Source organism: Engraulis encrasicolus, chromosome 4, assembly GCF_034702125.1.
Source record: "Engraulis encrasicolus isolate BLACKSEA-1 chromosome 4, IST_EnEncr_1.0, whole genome shotgun sequence".
Taxonomy (NCBI): Eukaryota; Metazoa; Chordata; class Actinopteri; order Clupeiformes; family Engraulidae; genus Engraulis; species Engraulis encrasicolus.
In genome coordinates this window covers 33,448,047-33,466,518 of record NC_085860.1, presented here as the reverse complement: position 1 = coordinate 33,466,518, position 18,472 = coordinate 33,448,047, and the positions used below count along the sequence as shown (strand labels likewise).

Genomic DNA, 18,472 nt, shown 5'->3' with positions numbered 1-18,472 from the left:
ACAACGACTCCACAACAAAATTAACGTGCCACACAGAGAGAACACTGGGATTGGACGACAGATTCCTGGCACAGCAATCATTATTCCCTATGGTGCAATGCTAGATCAAGCCTCTAGGGTTTGTCTACTAGGCTAAAGCTCACCAAGAAACAACTGAGAAATACACAACATGATACTATATTAGACCAGTGGTTCCCAAGGTTTTTTTGACTTCCCATTTTGACATCCCAAATTTCTGGGGACCCCAGAAACATTTTTTTTACATAACAAAAATCAAAACATGACTGATCTACATAAGTTGTAGGGTGTTAAAACCTATAGATATGTATGACAGTCCAAGACGGTAAATGGTGTTTCAAAGAGAGTCAGAGAGTTATATTAATTTGCAATATTTATCAGTACACTATTTTCACACACTTTCAGACATCTTAGGCGACCCTATTTGAATTCCAGACGACCCTGCATGGGGTCCCGACCCAAGTGTTGAAAAACACTGATATACATGGGTTCACCGTGTTTATCAACACGATGTTATGAGGAGGGGCAAGACACTGGCAGCCAACCACGTTAGCTATTTTTTTTGACCGACAGCGGTTTCCAACAATCAGAGGTTGAGTTGTGCGCAGTTAGGTTCGTGCAGTCAGGGGAAAACTAACATTTGGAACCCATGTATAGACACTGTACTGTATTACATTGAGGCAAGGCAAGACTTCTTGTTTTCCGAAGCCCAAAGAGAACTGACCAACACACAGAAGATGACACAGTCAACACACAGAACTGAATAACCACCTGCTGAATCTATTGTCAACAGACCTCATTTGGAAACCACAGCCATGACATGACAACAGAGTTTAAGAGTCACTCACACACACATGTACACACACACATACACGCACACACACACACACACACACACACACACACACACACACACACACACACACACACACACACACACACACACACACACACACACACACACACACACACACACACACACACAAAAGGGTTCTTCAAATATAGGAAAATCCAACAGAAAGTAAGTAAATCAGGAGAATTACTCAAGTGCTGAACCTCAAAAACATCAGGAATGGAGGGAGAGAGAGAGAGCAAGCGCAAGAGAGGAATAGAGAGTGTGATAAAGACAAAGAAAGGAGGGAAATCACGAAACAGAAATAGGTTACCTGCACGTAGCCACAACATGTTGACCGCTTGGATGATCACACCATTACTTGGGAAGACGAGACAGTCGTGAGGATCGCACTCGGACAATCACTATCACACACACTCATACACACACACGCACACACACACGATGTACTCACACACACACACGCACACACGCGCAGCCCCTCTCACATCGTTGGGTGTCTAGTTCTCATAGTAGTTTACCGATCTCATTTGGGTTTGACGTGCGTTTCGCAAAATGTGTTTCTCTGTGTGTATGTGTGTATGTGTGTGTGAGAGAGTGTGTATGTGTGTGTGTGTGTGTGTGTGTGTGTTGCAAAGGGGATTAAACCCCAGTCATGAGACAGAGCTGTACCAGCCCGCCACACACAGTCCTTGTCGCCCACCAGCACTGAATGCCCCAACAGACCTGAGACCTGAGCAGGGGATTACTGAGGAGCGACAGAACCCAGGAGCGAGAGAGAGAGAGAGAGAGAAAAGAGAGAGAGAGAGAGAGAGAGAGAGAGAGAGAGAGAGAGAGAGAGAGAGAGAAAAGAGAGAGAGAGAGAGAGAGAGAGAGAGCGAGAGAGAGAGAGAGAGAAAAGAGAGAGAGAGAGAGAGAGAGAGAGAGAGAGAGAGAGAGAGAGAGAGAGAGAGAGAGAGAGAGAGAGAGAGAGAAGGGGATACAGCATGGAAAGAGAGGGGAGCAATTGAAACAACCAAAAGCCGGGGGTGGATGAGAGAGAGAGAGAGAGAGAGAGAGAGAGAGAGAGAGAGAGAGGGGGGGGGGGGGGGGAGGGATACAGCATGGAAAGAGAGGGGAGCAATTGAAACAACCAAAAGCCGGGGGTGGATGAGAGAGAGAGAGAGAGAGAGAGAGAGAGAGAGAGAGAGAGAGAGAGAGAGAGAGAGAGAGAGAGAGAGAGAGAGAGAGAGAGAGAGAGAGTTGGGAGTAAAGTTAAAGAGAGCAAGGGTAAGAGACAACCCCTACCCCCGAGGTGATGTGTGATAATTTGAGAGTGAGAGGGAAATAAAGATGTAGATGTCAGTAATAATAATAATAAGGTAACACTTTAGAATAACAGTCGCTTATAAGTAATTATAATAATAATGTTATTGATTACTTAATTTTACGTTTTTTTTTAAATATTCATATTATTATTGATACAGTACTGCAGACAAATGGAGGGAATCAAAACAGAAGAGAACGCTGAAAACAGAGATGGACATTAAAAGAGGGAGCCGAGAGAATGAGAGAAAGAACAAAGGAACAAGTGGGCAGAAAATGGAAAACAAAAACCAGTGCTGGACACAGATAGCCTAACACGGGACAGTTGGAAGACAGATAAGGAAATTGACGAGGAAGGTGAGTGAAGATTCATTAAGAGAAATGGAGAGAGAGAGAGAGAGAGAGAGAGAGAGAGAGAGAGAGAGAGAGAGAGAGAGAGAGAGAGAGGAGTGGAGAATGTGTGGAATGACCCAAATCCATAGTATGTGTGTGTGGAGTCGGGAGCAGGTCACATTGACACCCTCCATCAAAGACTCAGTGTGTACACAGACACACAGACACAAACACACACACACGGCCCTCCTCTTTCTCCTATCACTCTCAAACACACATAGGCCTACACACACACACACACACACACACACACACACACACACGTGCGGATGCACACACACACACACACACACACACACACACATACACACACACACACACACACACACACACACACACACAAACACACACACACACACACACACACACACACACACACACACACACACACACACACACACACACACACACACACACACACACACACACAAAACCTCTGAAATATGACCAATCATGCTACATACTAGTCCCTGAGTCCTTACAGGCTAAGCTCAGATCTTACATAAACATGAGCACCCATCGTGTGTCCAATCTTTGGCACAGAACACAACATTCTTGACACACACCACACACACACACACACACACACACACACACACACACACACACACACACACACACAAGCACGCACGCACAGACACACACACACACACACACACACACACACACACACACACACACACACACACACACACACACACACACACACTCACTCACACTCGTATCATCATTGTCATTAAACAACGTAGAGACCTCTGAAAGGGAACACCGCACACACATAAAGCACAGCAGAAAAAGACGGCATAGTACATTCAACATGATTATGTGTCAATACTGGCCTTTAAAGGGACACTGTGCAGGAAATGGTCAAAAAAGGTACTGCAACTATGCTGATCATTGAAACTGTGTCTCCTATTGCCAAATTTGACCTTTTCATGATAGTTTACTAAGTAATAAACAAATATTTTCTAGTATGGCCCAAGTAGTCATTTTTTGCAGCTAAAAATGGCTATTTCTGGAAATTCAAAATGGCGGACCATGGAGAAGATCCCCCTTTTCATGTATAAAAAGTGCAATTTTTCCAGTCATAATGAATACTTAGAATTTCATGGTGGTGGTAAATATTCATGAAAAAGCTAACATTAGAGAATGGGTAGCATGAATTCTACCAACTAAACAACTAAAAATCACACACAGTGTCCCTTTAACTATGTCTGGCTAAAAAAAACCATTTGATATGAATATGGAGTTGTTACTTTATTATTTTTCTGATTAATTAGATGGCTCTGGGTCTGGTGGGAGGTAGTGGTATACACAGATGCATACAGTAAACATCCTACACATTGGAGGAGTGCGCTGACAAACATTCAGGGAAGACATACCCATGCACACAGTCATGGTCTGCCACACATACCCATGCACACAGTCATGGATTATCGTTTGGGAGCTCTGTGACTTAGTCAGGGGTAGGTGTCTCTGTAACCTCTGTTGAAGTTTAAAATGTGCATACAGAACCCCCTCTCTCATCCCTGGACAAGACTGAAGCCCTCTCAGGACACCCGGCCCAGACGTAAAGTGGAAGGAACACTTTTTAGACTGGAGCTCTTATGTAAAGCAAGGAAGGCTATACTGCCCTACAATTTCAGAACGCAGTATCTCTCCTTACTGGTAAACTGAGAAAAAAGGCTTTAAAGGGACACTGTGTGAGATTTTTAGTTGTTTATTTCCAGAATTCATGCTGCCCATTCACTAATGTTACCTTTTTCATGAATACTTACCACCAGCATCAAATTCTAAGTATTCATTATGACTGGAAAAATTGCACTTTACATACATGAAAAAGAGGGATCTTCTCCATGGTCCGCCATTTTGAATTTCCAAAAATAGCCATTTTTAGCTGCAAAAATGACCAATGACCACTTGGACCATACTAGAAAATGTTAGTTTAATACTTAGTAAACTTTCATGCAAGGATCAAATTTGGCAATAGGCAGCCCAGTTTCAATGAGCAGCATAGTTGCAGTACCTTTTTTGACCATTTCCTGCACAGTGTCCCTTTAACCCTGTGAAACCTGAACCATGAAAGCAATGAGAGAAAATTCTAATTTTTTGGAATTTGCTTCAATATTGGTCCCTTATAAGAAATGTAAAAAAAAATATCAAAATTTTGTTAAGGTCGCTGAGATATTTAATGCATCATATATGATGCATCAGGCTTTTAATGAATGAAAATTCCAATTTCATGACCATTGAAAAATGACTTTTAATGCATTTACAACTTTTGCTTAATTTAAAAAAGTTGTCAGACAATTTAATTTGAGGATTATCTTTAAATATTTAGTGAGATCCTGCCATTTTTTTAAGCCTATCCTTGTTTTAGCAGGACCATATTTTACATTTCCCACAGCCTGGTTGGGTAATTTTTTAAAATCTATGTAAAAACATAGCTGATCGAATGCTCAACAACCTATTTATGAGTGTAATATAGATCATTATTCATTTTTGATGTGTAATTTGAATATATGGGTCCATTACTACAATTGGACCATTTCTCCATTCACTTCAATGCATTTTTTACGAGATCATAATTTCAACATTTTGCATTACATTTTCAAAATTACAAGTAAAACCTGTTTCTTAAGGCAATATCTTTGTCTTGAAGTAAAACAACTTGTGTGTTTTGTTAAACGATCGTCGTGGTGTGCTTTGTAAGTTTCCCTATGGAGCAAATGCATTGATGGCTGACTTCCTGCCACCGCCGGATGGTGCTTATATGTCTCATCAGTTTTAGCACGATCTCTCTGCAACACGGTGTAAAAATATAAACTCTTCCTTGCTTAATTGCACAAAGCAAGTGTTCAAATTAAAGGATGTAGAGTTATATTTCGGAAATTTGTACACAAACCTTATGCAATTTGACGAAATCTCAGCGTCGGTCAGGGAAACCGCTTCTACCCCATTTTCCTGTTTTTCGCCGAGCTGTGGTCAACTTGTTGTCGACCGCTGCTCTCTTGTGGCGGTTTCCGTGTACTGCAGGACGTTTGGAAATGACATGCAGGATGTTTTTCAGATCGATTTTTTTTTGTGTCAGCGTGGAGAGGGCTTTGAATTTGATGAGACATATATGATGCATCCGGCGCGATAGGGTTAAAGTTTCCTTTCTGGCCGCGCAACTGTGTTGGAGGTAAAGTGGTGATGACACTGCCATTTAATACTTGTTTACTGTGGAAAATAAATTTATGCACACAAGAAAAAAGCAAAAAAAACAACATTCTCATGACTTTTTAGCTGAAAAATCAAGATACTGCGTTCTGTTGTGGTATTACTGTCTACACCAAAACCACGGTTTCAATGGAGAAGTGCAGTATCTTGCGTGATATACTGCGTTCTTGGCTAGTACGACGTAACCTCTTAAAACAAAAAAGCGCAGTATAATCGTTTTTTATCATTTTTTTCTGAAACGGGACAAAGTTGGACCAAATTTTTTTAACACAAGAAAAAGAAGGTATTTTAAAGCCAATTTCTGGTCTAAACTCATTTTCGACCATTTTCAAGATACTGCGTTCTGAAATTGTAGGGCAGTATAGGAAAAGCACCATCAACAGAGGCGTGCACAGACATTTTGGGGTGCAGGTGCTCGACATGGGGGTTGGGGGCATGTGGAACTTCCAGCTGCCTTATTAGAATATAGGGGCTATATAGTGTTATAGCGGGGAATTGTCAAATGCTTTTGATCGTCAAGCAGTTGTACCACAGATTATCATGTCAACATGGTACACAGTACAAAGTGGAAAAAAATCCATAGTAGGAACTTTCAAAAAGGGCATTTTTTGTACAGGGCAAAGGGGCAGGTGCTTTAGCACCACCACGTCCCCATCCGTGCACACCTATGACCATCAACTGTGCCACTGATGCCACAGATGCTCCCAAATACGGACAGTTACCATACATGACAACATTTCTCTCTCTCTCTCTCTCTCTCTCTCTCTCTCTCTCTCTCTCTCTCTCTCTCTCTCTCTCACACACACACACACACACACACACACACACACACACACACACACACACACACACACACACACACACACACACACACACACACACACACACTAGAATTTTAAGTAGCACACCACATGTACTTGTAGACAAAGACAGCGAATATTTGAGGTGACTTAGAAAATGAAACAGTGATTATATCATCCACATATGTCCTGTCCACGTATCACATCCACTTATCACAGACCTAAGATACTACATCCCAGAGATTTGATTGGCTGAGCTTCTCTGGGCTGCAGTTTTATTGGTGACCGCTCTGACCTTAGAATGCCAGGGGAACGATACCCACCCATTGACATAGTAATCTTCCATTCAATCCACATTTCCCTCCATGTTAATGTCTGGTTCAGACCTTCTGGTATGGGATTACTCATGCTGCCAGACAACATGTAGGGCTTTCCCTGGCACCGTTCCCCGGCCACCTTGACAACAAACACCTACCACCTTGACCTCTGAAGATAAGGACGTTCTATAGCAGATAAAGATACAACTTTAGTTGCCTCACAAAAAATGTTTAAGCTGTTCATTGATTAGCTGTTTCCAATTATATTTCATAAAACGAAACAGCTCAACATAAGCTTTTTGATCATTATAGTCTATGATAGTTTATGTGGATAACACTGACATGACCAATTAGCCAATAGGGGAGGAATGAAGGAGGGGGTTTGTGATGGACTGGCCATCACTAGAGTTGTGGGTGTGCTCTGACTTTCACACTAACGAGCCTGGGTCTTTGGTGTAGCAGTCAGAGCCTCAGTATGGTACCCCAGAAGGTCCGGGTTCGGGTCTCGTTGGGGCAACTCTACTCCCCTTCGCTTCAAGTTTTTTTTTTTTTAAATCAGATGCACATTTCAAACTTGGACAGAGTTTGTCATTCCCCCCATTATTACATTGGCTCCCAGTGAGGTTTAGCATTGAGTTTAAAAGTCTTCTGGTTGTCTATAAGTCACTCTAATCCCTAAATACTGTATGTTGTTAGAGCAATATCATCCTAAAAGATGTCGTAGATGTTCAGAGTCTCCTCTACTGGTTTTGACTTGGACAAAATCCAGACAGGGTGAAATGGCATTTAGTCATTATACTGCCAAACGACGATATCAGCTTCCTGCTCAAATTAGAACTTCCCCAACAGTGTCACGTTTTAAAAACAAATTAAAAAACAGATTTGTTTTCATCTGATTTTGGCCAAGGCTAGTTATCTACTCTCTATAATACTTTTTATAATTTCAACTTCCTATAATATTTTTCTTCTCTTCTCTTTCTATACACCTGCAAAGTAGAGTGCAGAAAGTAAAGCACATTGGGACAACAACATACAGAACATTGTTGGACAGTGGCGGTTCTACTAGTTTGGGGGCCCTAGGTGAAATATAGACATGGGGCTTTCTTGAATTATTTTTTCGTTATTTACCATGGCTAAGCTGACTGTTGGGGGGCCGGCAGTTTCAGTGTGGCCCTTGGGACACTTACCTCAATGAGTAAAGAATACCGCAAATATTATGTGCTGCTGTTGTAATGATTTGTTTGTGTGTGTGTGGGAGTGCGTGCATGCGTGCGTCCCTCACACAGTTTTGCATGCGTATGCTTGCTCGTATCTTTAGGCTTAGAGCATTAGAGTACCACCTGAAGAAAAGGTAAAAACCTGTGTCAGAACCAAATGAGCTCTGAACATTTCAAGCTTGGCTGCCCAAAAACAATCACATTCCAGCCACCTCGACCCTAACGCAGTGCAGGGCAAGAGCAGAGCTCGCCGCGGCCAAACCTTTCCCCTGTCCCTCGGAGCATTGAGCCCGTGGCATGGTGGTTCCCGGCACAGAACGCTTGGGGAGAGTGGAGCTCAGAGTCCAACAACCACAAGCAGCAGCACATCTAAGAATACAGTATAAGAGTGTGTGTGTGTGTGTGTGTGTGTGTGTGTGTGTGTGTGTGTGTGTGTGTGTGTGTGTGTGTGTGTGTGTGTGTGTGTGTGTGTGTGTGTCAGAGGTGTATGAAGTAAAGTAGAATACTCATACAGCGTATCTACCTCATTATAAACTATGTAAGATCATGTACTGGTGCTGAAATTACAGTAGTAGTGCTTCTAGTTCTCCATTATCCCCCTAGTCTGTATGCATGCTTGCGTGTGTACGTGCACGTGTGCGCATGTCTGTGTGTGTACATGTGTGTGCGTGTGAGTGTGAGTGCATGTGTGTTTGTATTTGTAAGTAAATGGGGTGCCAGGAATGTGTGCTGTGTTTTTATAGTGATAATGGCTGATGGTACAATGCCTCACACATGCACACGATCTGTCACATACTTGTCAACACTACCAATGTTACGCCCCAAAAACGCCTCGACTCCCCTAAACTCTTCCTTATGTTTATATGGCATGAGTGACTGATGGTGTGTGTAATATATATACTTAATACAGTATGTCTGTGGTCAATATGTGTGAAAGCGTGTTTGCATTAACTTTGTGTTTTGAATTTGTGTGAGTGTATCTGTGCATGCCTGTGTGTGTGCGTGTGTGTGTGTGTGTGTGTGTGTGTGTGTGTGTGTGTGTGTGTGTGTGTGTGTGTGTGTGTGTGTGTGTGTGTGTGTGAGAGAGAGAGAGAGACAGAGAAAGAGAAAGAGGCATGCTCTATGCCACGTACATCTTCTGACAGCTTTCTATATGGCCTCTTCTGTGCAAATGAACCTGCATATCGTATACATAAACATGTGTCTTTGTTTACTTCCACGTGTTTGTGTGTGTGTGTGTGTGTGTGTGTGCGTGCGTGCGTGCGTGCGTGCGTGCGTGCGTGCGTGCGTGCGTGCGTGCGTGCGTGTGTGTGTGTGCGCGTGTGTGTGTGTGCGTGCGTGCGTGCGTGCGTGTGAGGAGGTAGGGGGGGTGAATGCTCAATACTCTGCCCCCTGCATCTGTTATCTCTCCCCTACACCATGTCTGAACATTGTTTCACTAATGGAGAGAGACAGAGAGAGAGAGAGACAGAGAGAGAGAGAGACAGAGAGACAGAGGGAGAGACAGAGAGAGAGAGAGACAGAGAGAGAGAGAGACAGAGAGACAGAGGGAGAGAGGCAAATGAAATGAAACATCATCTCACATCTCTCTCTTCCTATGTATCTGAGGAATGGGGAAATGGCACAGCACTGGTCTTTGTATAAGTGAGAGTGTGCACTAGTGAGTGAGAGTGTGTACATCAAGCGATCCCCTTAATCCAGCCTTAAACTCCTCTGTTGTATAGTATGTGCTATGGAACAGAGCTCTGCTTCATGGCGCTCTGCTGTGCTGGGTCTTCTTCACAGGCAGGCTCATGGTTGGAAATGGTTTCTACACTCATTTTACACACGTTATACACACATCTGGCTAGCATCGTCACTTAACGCCAATACATCATACGGCTCATCCGCTGAGTACTGTGTGTGTGTGTGTGTGTGTGTGTATATGTGTGTGTGTGTGTGTGTGTGTATATGTGTGTGTGTGTGTGTGTGTGTTTCTGTGTATGTGTGTGTGTGTGTGTGTGAGAGAGAGACAGACAGAGAGACAGAGAAAGAGAGAGAGAGAGAGAGATGGCCAAAAAGTGCCCAATGAGAACAAATAAGTGCAATTTAAAAGTATAATAAGTACAAAGAAAAGCAACCCTTTGCCATCACTAACTTCTGTGTGACCTGCTCAGTCTTCACAGCAAATGTGAGGCGACTGATCCTGTGGAAAACTCACCAAAAGCTAGTCCAGTGCACTGTCTGCTGTCCTCCACCTGACTACGAGTTACTGTCTGTTATAGTACAAAGAAGACACTCGTTGAACAGCTGAAGGATGTTGAAATGCTTATAAGACTGTCAAACTTTGTTTATTTAACGTACAGAGGTAATGGCTGCATTCCACCATCGTGTTGCTCCGGTAGTGCAGTGAGAATCCCTCTGTGAGACTAACTGTGGCACACATGTCTGTGGTTTACAATCCCCGACCTGGGCACCTCTTAATGTCACACCTACACCTGACAAGGACCAGACTGGTCAAAACGTTGTGTATAATACACTGGGAACAGCAAAAGTGTGTGGATCTTCTTCCTGTTTTGTTTGATCGCATTTACTCTGGCACCTGTTTACTTGGATGTGCGCTTACTGTCACTTCTGAATGTAGTCACTCTGTTACTATGCATCAGTTTTCTGTATTGACTATGGAACAAAGCACTGATGTGAAGACACTCAAGTACTGTATGTCTGTGTCTTTGCATGTTGAATTTTGGTCAGAGTAGTTATTGCAACTATGCTGGTCATAGCAACTATGCTGCATATTCCCAAATTTGATCTTTTCACTTACTAATTAATATACTAACATTGACTTTTTATGACTAAAGTACAGCATGTTTGCAGCTAAGAATGTCTATCTCTGGAAGTTGAAAATGACAGACATAGAGAACACCCCCCTTTTCATGTATGAAAAGTGCCATTGTCTTTATGAATACTTTGATGGTCGTGGTAAGTATTTGTGAAAAAGGTAACATTTGTGAATGGGCGACATGAATTCTGCCCTTCAACTGCAAAACATATTACATACTGCACCTTTGAGCCAAGATGCTGCGTTCCTCCAACACAAGCCATCTAGCCTTGCCCTCTGCTCACACGAGGTGAACCAAGTCCAAACTGTTTTAGGTTATTGTCCAGCCTGATCTCCAAAATTCCGTGCTCCTGGACATGGATGTTTGGGACACAAAATCTGTGCTACTGGACACGGATTTTGCCAAAATTCTGTGCTCCTGGACACGGATTTTTTTCTGTGATTGACCTACGGAAGTGCTTTCTATATTCCCACAGCACTGTGTTAACTCTATCATTAGAAAATACATACCAAATGCTAATCCTAAACAAAATAATTCTATAGCAATTTAAGTTGTGCCCTGACCGAAACATTCCCTATCCTTAACCTGTCATTAAAGGCATATTTTTGAGAAATACCTTTTCCAGTTGGTTGATAGGCTATCAAATTCATATAATGAATAAAAGAATACTATCTGTTCCCAGACCAAAACAATCCCTAACCCTAACCGGTCAGTAAGACATTTTTTTTAGAAAAAATATTTGAAATTAGAAAAATCCTGAGAAAACACAAGACATTGGAAGCACAGAGCTGTGCGAGTATAGAGAGAGCACTTCAGTTCCGTGTGTCCATCACAGAAAACAATTCCGTGTCCAGGAGCACAGAATTTTGGCAAAATCCGTGTCCAGGAGCACGGAATTCTGGGAGATCATGTTGCAGCTACAAGACTAGTGTAATCTCATTAAACCTTGAAGAAACTTGTGAAGACTCTTTTCTCCCATGACACCTTTCCTTCAAAATGAACCACACCCAGCTCTAGGGCTGGGAATCAATCCAGATTTTTTATTCCGTCCCGGGTCATTTGCCAGTCCCCGTCTCTCTCTCCACTTGTTTCCTGTCCCTCTCTCACTGTCCTATCACAAACAAAGGCCCAAAAAATATATTTTTAAAAAGTGTCTGCAAATGCTATTTTCAGCGATCCTGAGTAGGGTATGGATTAGGGGTGTAACGATATCGAACCGAACCGACGTATCGTACCGAAAAGACCTGTACCGAATCGAACAGTGCTGTACCGAGTACCGAAAGGTTGAGTAAAAGGCTACTCTGTTCATGTTTTTACATTATGCTGCTACTACAAGCAGAGTCTCGTGCAGAACCCAGAGAGAGAATGCAAGGAAAGAACAGGTGTAGAGGCTTGGTCTTTGTGAAACCTTGAGGAGAAAGTACTATTTCTTACACTGATGAAATCTCCAACCCAAAGTAGCCGGTTGAATGCACTTATTTTTTCTTTGTTTGTATTTTGACGATATTTTGGTGAAATTTACAATGTGCTGAGGAAGAAAATAGTTTTCTATTTTGTTCCCATATACTGTACCGAAAATGTATCGAACCGTGACCCTAAAACTGAGGTACGTACCGAACCGTAATTTTTGTGTACCGTTAAACCCCTAGTATGGATGAAAGCATGATCACTTATGAAATCACAATTATTCAATATTGATATATGTCAATATTGAAATCACAATTATTCAAACAAATATTGTTTTTAGTGATAGACATTTATTCATCACTGAAACAGCGCTATACTATAACTATAAAATCATACTCTTGGTGATACAAGCACCACACACTCTGGTAATTCTTCTATTGCCTCTGTCTGTGTGTATGTACTGTACGTGTGTGTGTGTGTGTGTGCGGCGCGCGTGTGGAATGCAACAGCTCTTCTACATAAGACGCCCGTGAAGCATCTCTGCTGCTCAGGTGGTCCAGTGTGTGTGTGTGTGTGTGTGTGCGTGCGTGCGTGCGTGTGTGTGTATGTGTGTGTGTGTGTGCGTGTGATGTGAAGCATTTCTCTGCTCAGGTGGTCCAGTGCTCAAGGACAGACCGTCCTGGACTCGGCCACAGCCTCTTCAACACGCATGCAATGCAAGCACACGTCAGCATTGCACACACATACACTTACACACATGCATTTGCAAATGCACACAAGCACATGCACACACACGTTGGAAATGAACACACACAAGGGGGACACAGACTGAAACTCAAGCATGCACACACGCACACGCACACAAGCGCACACACACACACACTCATGTCTGTGAGTGTATGTGTCTGTTTATAACACTACAGATCTATGATGAGAAGTTCAAAAGAACCTTGAGGAAAACATCAAAACACAACGACAGCCTCTCTCTCTCTCTCTCTCCTTCTCCCTCTGTCTCTTTCTCCCCCCCCTCTCTCTCTCTCTCTCTCTCTCTCTCTCTCTCTCTCTCTCTCTCTCTCTCTCTCTCTGTCTCACACACTCCCGAGGCAAGAATGTAAACACATACATTCTTGGTAGAGTTAAGAGCACCACTTGGCAGGCCATGGTCTGCATTATGTGTTAGCCTGAACTGGCCAGCAAGTGTGCTTTAAAATGTGCCTGATGCACGTGTGTGTATGTGTGTGTGTGTGTGTGTGTGTGTGTGTGTGTGTGTGTGTGTGTGTGTGTGTGTGTGAGAGAGAGAGAGAGAGAGAGGGAGGGAGAGAGAGGGAGAGAGAGAGACAGAGAGAGGAGAGAGAGAGAGAGAGAGAGAGAGAGAGAGAGAGAGAGAGAGAGAGTGTGTGTGTGTGTGTGTGTGTGTGTTCACCCAAATGTGCACATTATGCACTGTGTGTGTTGTGTGTGCGCCCTTGTGTGTGATGTGATGTTTATGTTACTTTAGTGGCTGTAGTGTGATGTGCCAGAGAGTGGTATTGCTTGACCCATTGCACCCGTGCACCAGGCACACTCAAACACACCCAACTACCAAAACACACACTCATCATCAAATAGAGTACTTGCAGCCACTGCAAGGCTTACAGAGTTTAAACTGGGCATGTTGCCTTGGGGGTACATACACTTGTTGCACTCGAGAGAGAGAGAGAGAGAGAGAGAGAGAGAGAGAGAGAGAGAGAGAGAGAGAGAGAGAGAGAGAGAGAGAAAGAGACACAGAGAGAGTGGTCCATTGAAGACAATGTCTTTTACACTATGTGTGTGTGTGTGTGTGCGCGTGCGTACATGTGTGTGAAAGCGAATGAGACCTAGTACTCTTTAAAGGCAGTGACTGGTGCTGCTTAAAATCAGATACACCTGATCATAGCAACCTGTGATTATGGGCACAATAAAGTATGAAGCCCTGTTCCACGTGAGTTAGCCTGCTAGCAAATCCTAGCTGGAATAAAATAGAATTCTAAATTCTAAATTCTAGAATCTAACACATAACAGAGGTACTCTAACAAGGAGATAGAACACTGACGAATGTCTCCATAGGAATAAACGGTGTGAAATCGTAACGCCAAAACGTCGAATGCCTGCTTATCTCCCGCCTACCCGCAACAAGAGCCAATCGGTTGCTGAGCTGTGCCATCATTGATCCAATCATCTCATCGCATCGACGCAAGCGCAAAAATGAGCTTTTACGACGGCTCGTTCCTCATCAGCTGTTGCCATGTGTGTGGCCCGTTTTCCGACCGTACCGTAACCAGGTAATGGGATCTACCCGTCAGATGTACAACTGTCTTGGGAATCCTCATACAGACTAAAGGTACGTGATTTGGAGGAAATATATGTCAATGTTGGCACGTATATTACTTTATCCTCCGCTTCCACATTTGTTTTTTTGTCGTGTGTGTTAATAATGTGGTGTTTCAGACTCCATGACATCCGTAGGTAGGTCTACTACTGTATGCTAAAACTACTTCACCTCACCTGACAAAGTTTTCCAACATGAGCTCAACTTTACAAAAGCGTTTGATTCTAGGCTGCTTTAAATCGTTCAATGTCTTGGCAGATATATTGTCAGTCTGTGTAATCTGACGTTGCTTGTGCATCTTGCTTTGGCTAGAACTTCTGGCTAGAACTAGCTTGTTGTCAGGGGTGTAGTGGGCATGGTACGCAGGGGTACGCAGTCCACCCACTTCTCCTGAAGTGAGATTTTAAAAATCCGATGAGTTACAAACTGTGCCTACTGACTATTTTAGTTGGCTGCCTGCATTCATTATTCTTGAAGATGTGGGATCGAAATTGCACCAACCATTCATTGGCTAACAATTTCATTAAGGTGACTGACAGGTAGTCGTGTTTTAAATAATAATCGGAAGTCACATCTGAAAATAAAGATTGGCTAATGTTACACGGCAAAGTGTTTTCGTGTGTCAGGTCGCCTCAGTCTTTGACATGTCCATCCTCCACACGAACCGCACTGTAGCATATTTCAACTATCGTGCCTGCTATTGTTTACATAGAGCTACTCACAGTTTTGTCCTGTGCTTGTTTCGAGCACAGTGCATATCGTAATCTTGCTTATAAACTGAAATGTGCCCTGTGGCATTATTGCGTGAATGCTTATGTTGCACACTTAATGAATAAGGTCCTCAAGTGTGTAGAGTTTCGCTGAGTTCGTTGTTTATTTACATTTTCCTCAGCATAACTGTACAGCTGACACCGCTGCCTTCTGTATCATAACAAAGCCTGCCACTTCCACATTTCGTTCCTCTTATGTGGCCGAAGTGGCTACTGCACCAGAGAGAGTCTCTGCACTCATTGCTGGTCCTATGATGCCATCTATTGGCGAAAACGTGCAACAGCATAATTAAACTAAAAGACAACTTCTGACAGGACAACAAAAAGACAGGGAATGAGAATAAGGGAATAATAAGGGAATAACAAAAAGAGAAAAATGGGGGGTCCACTACACTTGCATACAAACTGATTGTGATGCTGTCACTCATTTTCTAGTCTATATCTTGGACTGAAAAAACCTTATTATGTTTTTAGGTGTTTTGCCCCCGCGGTTGTGAAGAGGATGCTGTGGAAGTGGCAGCATGAACGTGTCACACAGACATTGGCTAAACTGCTCAGTAGGTACAACGAAATAAAAGAAACCACCCCCTCAACCCTGTTTATGCTGCACTGTACCTATTATAACCAGTTTTTATATAGACCATTATTTGAAATACTATGAGAGCCTTTCTGTTAGGATACTGTACAGCAGGGATGGGCAACTGGAGGCTCGGGCGCCACATGCAGCCCAACTTCTCACTTTTTTAAAAAAGAAAAAGGACAGTTTTTAACCCGCTATAAATCAATAGTGTAAGCATTCAGGTATAAATAAAGAAAAAGTGAAGTATCCTTTTGTAAATTCTCTCAAGTGCGTGGTGATGTGGCCCACCGATTGTTGGTAAGCAAAAATGTTGGCCCACCCTTATAATGAAAGTTGCCCACCCCTGCTGTACAGCCTACATCACTTGTACATGTTCTTACCAAATAGGACACTAGCTAGCTAAATGTAACTAATATGGCATTGTGAAAGTTGTATGCCTAAATGTAAACCATAATATTAAATTGTGATGGGCAGAAATCAACTAAACCAACATATTACATTGTGAATGTAGTTGCGCAGTGATACTGAGACCGACTTATTCCTGTCTTTATTTGCCAGGCTTCTACACTTGCCCTCAGAGTTCACATATGGTTAAGTGCCCAGGTGTCCAGCCAGGTTCAGACTGATGCTGGTAACAAGAGGAAAACATGCTGATTGGTAAGTGAGATCCCTGCTCACAAAATCCACACAGCACAACAAGTAAGCCTAGTTTGTGGTGTCAAATGTAAAATGTAAGTTTCATCAAAAAGTTGTAGAACACATCTGCATAAATTGCAGGCCATCAAAGTAGTGAATGGGCAGGGAAAACACAACCAGTAGGCTTATGAATGACTTTGACTCAGCACAGCACAGCAGATGCGATGCTACCATTCCTAGGGAATATGACACAGAGGCCTGCTACTCCATTGTAAATATTGACTGGAAATGTTCATGTTTCAACTGTTTAAAAACATTGGACTCAGGGGAAAAAAATCTCTAGGTGTATATAAGTGAAAGCCCACCTTTGCCATTGTGACACAGCACACAAGTATACACTGTACTCAATGAAATTGTATTTTATGCCTCACCTGTGCAAGGGTGCAGCCTACATTGGCATCCCAAGGGAGCAGTATGTTGCAGTGGGGCGGGAAGGTACCATGCTTGGGGTACCTCAGTCATGGAGGATGGAGGAGAGAGCACTGGTTAATTACTCCCTCCACCAACCTGGCGGGCTGGGAGATGAAACAGCAACCTTTGGGTTGTTCAGCCCTGGGCTACAGGACACCCTAACCGCTTACCAATGACTGCCCCACTTATCCATGACTGTATAAAAAATACCACAGCGAGTACACTTTTAAATTAAATGGGTCAATATAGATGATAGACTTTTCATCCACAGGCAGGACTTAGTCTACATACAGTAGATGGTGAAATCCTGCTTACAAAACTGTTTAAATAAATAGTTGTAAACTTTTGACATGTCAAAGTCATAGCCTAAACTGTAGGGTATGTTATGTAATTTTCACATCCGGCCCATGTTCACAGATTTTTTTTTTCTCCTGCAGGAATGATTCAACGATGGACATTTTGCTTAATTGTGGAAAAAAATAAATGGAAAAACTTCTATGGTTTCTTGTGTTTTCATTGGTGAGGCATATGGGTTAAGCACTGATCAGGAAGACCTCAAAAAAGGCGGAATTCCACTGCAGCGGTGAGAACATTCAGACGTCTTTTTTGTTTATGGAAAGAGCTGATTTTCTAGTATGCTAGGTTCATAACTGCAACCTAAAATCAGCTGTTCCTCGAGACGTCAGGATGCTTTCCTCGCGCAGATGGGGTACGTCCAGTAGGTCGTAATTAAGGTTAAATCGGGTAAATGTTGGCTGGATATAAAGCGGCTAAACGTCGGCGAGATGCATGTAAATAAATGCAGCGGCAAGATGTCTTTGAAATAGCGGCAGCTCATCGGCCAGATGCTGGGACGTCGAGATAGCCAATGCATCGGTAAAACATAGGCGTTCCATCGGACGCCGCACGTCTGCCCAACATCTTGCCGATGAGCAAACGTTCTTCTATAGACGTCTTGCCGATGTATTTTACATCTTGCGACGTTGGCAAGACGTAAGTGTGCTGTCTGGGAAGCGATGTCTGTCATCCGACAGCCGATGGAGGAGATGTGGATGGGTCTGGAGTGGAGAGACCCGGCAGAGATGGTATCTAGGAGACAACCAACAGACTGGAAAGCAGAACGTCATGTCGTGAAGTCTTGCACATGCGCAGTTCAAAATTAAGCTTGAGAAAAAACGTGTTTTACGGTGTTACAGTCATACATACGGTCATTCTAAGACAGCTGTTTTAATTCGTTTTTCATTGCGATTCCAACCCCGTGAGTTCTGTATCGATAAGTTGTCCCACTTTTGATCTCCCCATTAACTCCCCATT

At 43.0% G+C, this 18,472-nt stretch overlaps 1 protein-coding gene and 1 long non-coding RNA gene across 2 annotated transcripts in view; one reads left to right on the top strand and one right to left on the bottom strand.

Moving 5' to 3' along the window:
- The window catches only part of myrf (myelin regulatory factor), a 62,650-nt gene that overhangs the window by 41,087 nt on the left and 3,091 nt on the right, over positions 1 to 18,472 (bottom strand). The gene's annotated exons all lie outside the window — the stretch shown is intronic.
- LOC134446845 (uncharacterized) lies at positions 14,398 to 17,654 on the top strand. Its single transcript, XR_010034512.1, has 4 exons — positions 14,398 to 14,713; positions 15,946 to 16,028; positions 16,610 to 16,708; positions 17,596 to 17,654. It is a non-coding gene; the product is annotated as an uncharacterized LOC134446845 (long non-coding RNA).